Here is a 7227-nt window from a genome sequence, read left to right as displayed (position 1 = left end):
CATTTATATAGAAAATATAAGTATTAGAAAATAGAAAAATAATTTTGATTTAATCAAAATAAGCCTGTATATTACAGGTATCAAGTCCTTTGAGTTCCCTTTGAGGTCCCCTCTCGATCAAGATTTCTTTTAGTCCTTTCGTTATTATTTCTGGCCATTTGCTGGGATCATTCCAATAAAAATCTTCCTCACCTTGTACCGTTATAATAACCTCATGCTCGGAGTCAGTAACGTCAGTTGCGCTGCTGCTGGGATGATTCAAAATATCATCATCTTGTTGTCCAGTTATTATATCCTGAGACTCAGTAACGTTTTCACTGCTTGAGCCAGCTGACACGGTCTCCGGTGGAGGGGCTTCCCTGCTCACTGTCACGGCGGGCCAGGCAGCGCACCTGGCAGGCTCCGGTGGCGGTGGGTGTGAAGAAGAAGGGGCGTCTTCCCTGCTACTCCCGGGTGCAGCGTCGCTAGTAGTACTAGCAACAGCGGTAGTGGTAGATGGGCTAGTGCTACTAGCAGTAGCAGCTAGCACAGTGCTAGCTGTCTCGGGCACCGGCGGACTTGAAGGTGCAGCACCGGGTCGGGCGAGGGCCGCAGCGATTGATTGATTGATTGATTGATTGATTTATTGGGTGAAAGTCAACAATACAGGGAAAGCACAGACAATCACCGAGGATAAAAACACAATAAAGCCATTGGCTTATTTCCATTGCGGTCCTCTACAAACAACAGAGGGACAAAAAAACAACACACAAATGGATATCACCTTCTATACTCAAATTAAGACTATTTTTAACATTATTACTAGATTTGAATAGGAATAATGGCACACTTGACTATTATACAATACATAAACATTTGTTGTTATATGTAAGGACTTAACATACACAGAGAAACAAGAAAAACTAGGGGGGGGAGGGAGTGGGTTTGCGGGGAACGGGGGTTTAGCAGTGGGAGGGGGGGGAGAAGCTCGTCCACATCAACACTGGGGGCTATGCATTATCGCTCATAGCAGCCTCCATATATCTATGGCCCCAATCAGATGTGAGCGAGGGAAGGAGGGGGGGGAGGGGATGAAGCGTGGAGGAAAGGTTGCAAGAGCCAGGCTGGAACAAGGCGGCATGGGGGGGGGGGGGGGTGTGTGTGTGTGTGTGTGTGTTTGCGTGTGTGTTTGAGAGTCTGTAAATATGTGGTCAGGAATGTCCAATTGTCCTTGTGTGTGCTAGTGAGCCTGATAGGGGGAGTCGTCTTCCCGGATGGCGTCGACCAGAGTCTTAGTCCAACAGGTGTCAGGGGGAGGGTGGAGGGTGGAGGGTGGAGGGTGGATGAGCGCAGTTGCATTCAAATATCAGGGGAGGAATTTCTGCTGCGTCCTTGGCAGCTCCGAGTCCAGATTAGGATGAAAATGTTTTGGTTGCCTGAATTCCTATCAGGTCACACAGACCAAACAGAACAGGTCTTAAGTCTCTGAATCCCAACATTTAGTTCATTCCTTATGCAGATCAGTGGAAATTTCCATGATATAATCCAGGTATAATCCATTTTTCACAGTTCAAATTCACTGACCGCCCATCTCAATTTTCATGACGTCACAGCCTTGGGTCAATCGCTGCTGTCTTCCCGTACCCCGCTGCGAAAGATCCGTCTGGGCAGAGGGTGGGGGCTCCCCCGACCACGTATTCCTCAAAGTTGAGTTGATTTGCGTTGAGATACCAGCTTAATAAATCCAATAAATCCATGTTTGTCATTTCGAATAGACAAATGCAAGTTTGCTCCGGCTAGCGTGGTGTTGCAGGCAGAGGGAAAAGGTGCAGGAGCAGGAGAGGGGAGGATTTGCGACCGCCCAGGTTCAGAGGCAAGACAAGAAGGGATGGTGTTAGCAGCACGGATGGTAGTAGATGTGCTGCTGCTGCTGCTGCTGCTGCTGTTGCTGCTGCTGCTGCTGGCAGCGGCCTCCGTCTCCGCTGGTGGACTTGGTGGATCCCTCCCGATTGGCGTTGTCACTAGCAGCAGACCTGGGTTCAATAAACCTTAAAGGTCCCATTCCGTGCAAAAGCTGTTTTTACTTGTAAATGCATATATACTGCTGTCAGCCCTCCCTGTAATGCGTGGTCACAAGCTCAGAACTGCCACAGTTGGATTTGTCCCTATCCAGCTTCCCCCTGCAGTCTCCTCCAAGCCACACCCCCAAACGCTTCGTTTGCCCAGAGGGGGATTGGGATGTCACAAGCTTCCTCACGCATACTGCGCGGGTCTCTCTCACACAAGCTACCTGCACCATTTTGTCTATAGCCACAAAATTAACACTTCTAGCTGGAGCGACGCCAACTGTACGTGATCCAGCAACTGCGGAGGTGCATTCGGTAAGTCTAGGCATTTTGAGATGTCCTCTTTAGCGTAGCAACGTTAAGTTAGCGATAGCGTTAGTTGTGGACACAACCTAGCGTGCTGGTCCACAGACACTAATCTGATTGGCCGCTGGGAGCCTGGGGCGGGCTCTCCCTCAGCGGCCAATGGGAACTGTTAGTTCTGAATATATTATAGAAACAGACCATTCTTGGGATGCAACAAGATGAGGAAGTGACAACTCCGTCACAACAAACGGGGTTGCTATATTTTCGACAAATTAATCCAGAATCATGTTTTATGGACCAGAGACACACGTTTTTAAGAGGTTAGAGCTGCACAAATTGGGACCTTTAACAAGGAACCCCTCTGCTGTTCGCGTGCTTGCTCCTTTTGCACTTTGCACACACAATTTTGGTCGCTTAGGGTTAGACATGATGTTTATGTTTTCAAAATGGCGCTTTCTTTCTTTCTTTCTTTGTGGCATTGTTGGGGTGAGGGCGGGCCACCGCGGGAGCAGGTAGGCGGGTGCTGCAGGTGCATGAAGCCCAGTCATTGGTGCAGCGCCACAGTATGAGCGTGATTGACCCATTGTGTGGGTTGTTTGTTTTTTTGCCTCATCTTGCCACCTTCACAAGGTGGCGCCATAGGCGGTCGCCTATGTCGCCTATATGCATGAACCGGCGCAACAGTGCAATGCTATGCAGTCACTGTTTGTGAGTTAAATTTCCACTAGACAGGCTTGGATGATAGAGGAAAGTTCCTCCGGGCTCCTTCTGGACAGGCTATAGCACGTACAGACTACAAGATCCTCGGCAGTCTCTGTTCCTTTCTCACTATAACTGTCTGTCTTGTAATCAAGAGTCTTTGAGTCGTTGTGGTTTTCACACTATATGACTGAGCTGCAACACATTAAAAGATATTTCACCAGGAGAATCCCCCGACGAGTCCGCAAACGCAGTGTCACACCTGCTTTATTCTTTCTAAACACACGCTCACACATCGATGGGTCATTCTCCAAAATTGGTTCAATTTATTAAGTCGGAGTTATTAAGTTTACGGCTATCTCAAATATTATTTGGGTTTCGAGTGGATAATAGAATGATTTTAGTAAACATATAAGATTTTCATAGCTACTTGAATGCTTTTTAAACTTGTTTTTTGGTTGTGGGACAGTTCCTGGAGAATAACCTCCTCAGTCAGACCACTTGCCTGTTTGTAGCATGCTGCAGACAGCACACATCACCCTGGCCGTGTCTGTCTCTTCTCTCCTGACCACACTCCCAACACGACTAGATATCAAGCAGGCTAGATATCCTGACCTCTGTGACTGGTCGGTGAGTGAGTGCTCAGGGGAGCTCCATGCTCGCGTCTGTGCACAGTTCACACTTAACAAGCGAGCGCCGACGTGCCAACATGATTTGCCTCTGATCAGGGGGGGTTTGTCGCTGAGCTCTAAAAACAGCTCGCCGAGGGCTCTGAGCGCCTAGTGTGAACTCGTCATGATCCACCTCCTGACTGGATTTTCCTCCCACCTGCCTGGTTCCCCATAAAAAGAATTGGTCCACTCCACAATACAAGGGGGTTAGTCCACTTCAGGAATTCTTCACAAAAATCTTCTTTATAAAAAATGAAAAGTCCTTGTTTCAAACAGGCTGAGCTGCCTGCCTTCATAGGGAACAGCACCAAGCAACAAGCAAACACAGACACACATACACACGCACACACACACACACACACACACACACACACACACACACACACACACACACACACACACACACACACACACACACACACACACACACAACTGAATTAGGGAAAAAAGAATGCAATGTCAAATCAAATGTCAAAGAGGTTCTTTGCCTTGATCCTATGTGTCATATTTCATAACGTGTGTGTCTATGTGCATGTGCGTGTGTGTGTGTGTGTGTGTGTGTGTGTGTGTGTGTGTGTGTGTGTGTGTGTGTGTGTGTGTGTGCGTGGAAATTCTCACAGAAACAAAGGGTTAAAACAGAGCTGCCCGTCAACAAACGAACACAGAGCATCAGTGAAGCACCAACGAGACAAAAAAACAGCAAAATCATTCATGAATGAATAAAACCTAAAATCCACTGTCATTCCAGCTCATACCAAAGCCTTAAACAATGGCAGCAACTCCCCACCTGAAACATTTTCTATTTGATTTTTCCGGCTTTTGTAAATTGACAGTTTGGCCTGTCCCACTACAAAGTTCAACAGCTCCCACTTCATTGCATTTGCCCTTTTATAACCAGCACCAAAAATAAAAGCAGTTTCACTCCAACTCTCCCCACATTTGACAAACACATATTCTACAATTCCAACAGTACTTAAAATCTTTTACCCTCCAGAAAACATTGAAAAACAGACTCTGGTTCTTGACAAAAAGGACAGTTGTTAGACACTGTTGGATTGAACTTGGAGACAAAACTATTGACTGCCACTGCTCCCTTCAATATTGGCCACTGCAGGTCACCTGACCTCTTGTTTAATGGTGCTTTCTGAAACAGCCTCCACACTGGTTTACAGTCATCCTGCACATTCAGTCTCTCTCTCCACACACTGTCTGTTCTCCCGCTCAGCATGTTCTTGTTTAAAGCTTGCACACAGTATTTATACATTGCCTTCCCATTCAACATGTACATGTCTGTAGATTCAACGTTTTTATAAGCCAACAATGGTCCCATCAGTCCAGTTTGGTCTATTTGAGGACCCAGTTCAGGAAACGGATCCCCATCATTAGGACTGTCCGTTCCACTTAGATAGTCCTGTAACATTTCCCACTCCTGATTACTCAGTCTTTCAGTCCACGCGTTCAACAAGTTCCTAGACAGGGAGAGATGGAGAGAGACAGAGAGAGAGAATGAGGGAGAGGGAGAGAGATAGACAGAGAGGGGGAGAGACAGAGAGAGGGAGAGGGAGAGAGATAGAGGGGGAGGGAGTGAGAGGGAGAGAGAGGGACAGAGAATGAGGGAGAGCAAGCGAGAGAGAGAGAGAGAGAGAGAGAGGGAGACAGAGAGACAGATAATGAGGGAGAGGGAGAGAGAGGGACAGATAGAGAGGGAGAGAGAGAGACAGATAATGAGGGAGAGGGAGAGAGGCAGAGAGATATAGGGGGGGATAGAGAGAGGGAGGGAGAGAGAGTGAGGGAGATAGAGAGGGACAGAGAATGAGGGAGAGGGAGAGAGAGAGACAGAGAGGCAGAGAGAGAGGGAGAGAGATAGAGGGGGGAGAGAGAGACAGAGAGAGAGAAAGAGAGAGAGAGTGAGGGAGATAGAGAGGGACAGAGAATGAGGGAGAGAGAGAGTGAGAGGGGGACACATAGAGAGGGAGAGGGAGAGAGATAGAGTGGGAGAGAGAGAGACAGAGAGAGAGGGACAGAGAATGAGGGAGAGGGAGAGGGGGACACATAGAGAGGGAGAGAGAGGGAGAGAGGGAGAGACCTTTAACCAGCCCTTTATTGGCACAGCTTACACAAGCATCTCCACTTGAGATCAATGAGACATGTCAAAGAGTAAAAAGTGTAAAAACACAACAAGTCACATAACATAAAATAGACCCCCCATGCCTGCACAGTTCTCCACAGTTCTTCCACATGACCTTACATCATCATGTTCAAAGCAAGAAACAGCAAAACAGCATCATGAATACAATACATGCATACATCAACACTTAAAAACAAACAGCAATACCTTTGTATCACCATTAACCCCCCTTCAAACAGACAAAACCAGAGAATCATGGACCACACTGCACAGCACATTACCAAATCCCCAATTGTCCATAAACTCATCCAAATTGGAGACCATTTTGTAATATGCAAAGTCAATTTTTAAACGAGCTGCTACAAGTCTCCTGGCCAGGAGGTCGGGATCAACAGTCCCCGTTCCTTTTATTTTATTCCTTCTTGTGAGCCAGACAGCCTGACCCAACAGAAAGTTAAGCAGGCTAACCTTTCTGCGTTGTGGAGCACTATACTTGGGGCCAAAAATGTAGCTAGTTTCACATAGCACCTCTCCAAACCCAGTAAGCCACTGCTGTACTGAGGAAAACAGCTGACTGAGTCTCGAGCATCGCAGCCAAAGGTGCTCCAACGTCTCCTCATCCTGACAGAAAGGGAGAGAGAGACAGAGTGGGAGAGAGAGAGTGGGAGGGAGAGTGGGAGAGAGAGACAGAGAGAGAGGGACAGAGAATGAGGGAAAGAGAGACAGAGGGAGACGGAGGAACCGAGGGAGAGAGAGAGGGAGGGAGAGTGGGAGAGAGAGAGTGGGAGGGAGAGTGGGAGAGATAGGGAGAGAGATGTAGAGAGGGAGAGGGAGAGAGGGAGAGAGACAGAGAGAGAGGGGGGGAGAGAGAGAGACAGAGAGAGAGGGAGAGAGAGACAGAGAATGAGGAAGAGGGAGAGAGAAGGAGAAATAGAGAGACAGAGAGGGAAAGAGAGAGAGGGACAGAGAGACAGAGAGGGACAGACAGAGAGAGGGAAAGAGATAGAGGGGGAGGGAGAGAGAGGGACAGAGAATGAGGGAGAGGGAGAGAGAGACAGAAGCCCTTTTCCCACATGCGTACCGGAAAATTACCTGTAAGTCAATATCGGACATTTCCCTGAATTTCCCTTCACACCTCTGCGTTCGCAAGTGAGAATCTAGTCGTCAAATAGCCGGTATGTTGGGGGGTGGGGTGGGGTGGGGTGGGGTGGGGTGCGGCGGAGCGGGCGGGGGGCGGGGGGCGGAGGAGAGTGGCCTGGGGTCTGTGCTGCAGCTGAGGCCAGTCAGAAATAAACAACAAACACACATGGAGCCGGCGTCCACTCTTTTGATAATATTGCTGACGCGCTTTTTCCTCAAACGTAGACAGCGACGCAGA

The 7227-nt window shown here is 48.2% G+C and overlaps 1 pseudogene across 1 annotated transcript in view; it reads right to left on the bottom strand.

Moving 5' to 3' along the window:
* Positions 1-314: 314 nt before the first annotated feature.
* Positions 315-7227, bottom strand: part of LOC310773366 (SAM and SH3 domain-containing protein 1-like) — a 51014-nt pseudogene continuing 44101 nt past the window's right edge. The window contains exon 15 of the transcript in view: positions 315-443. The product of the transcript in view is annotated as an SAM and SH3 domain-containing protein 1-like (transcript). The remainder of the gene's footprint in view (positions 444-7227) is intronic.

Source organism: Poromitra crassiceps, assembly GCF_964638095.1.
Source record: "Poromitra crassiceps genome assembly, chromosome: 3".
NCBI lineage: Eukaryota > Metazoa > Chordata > Actinopteri > Beryciformes > Melamphaidae > Poromitra > Poromitra crassiceps.
The sequence above is the reverse complement of the archived record's forward strand: the minus strand, read 5'-3'. Positions and strand labels throughout refer to the sequence as shown.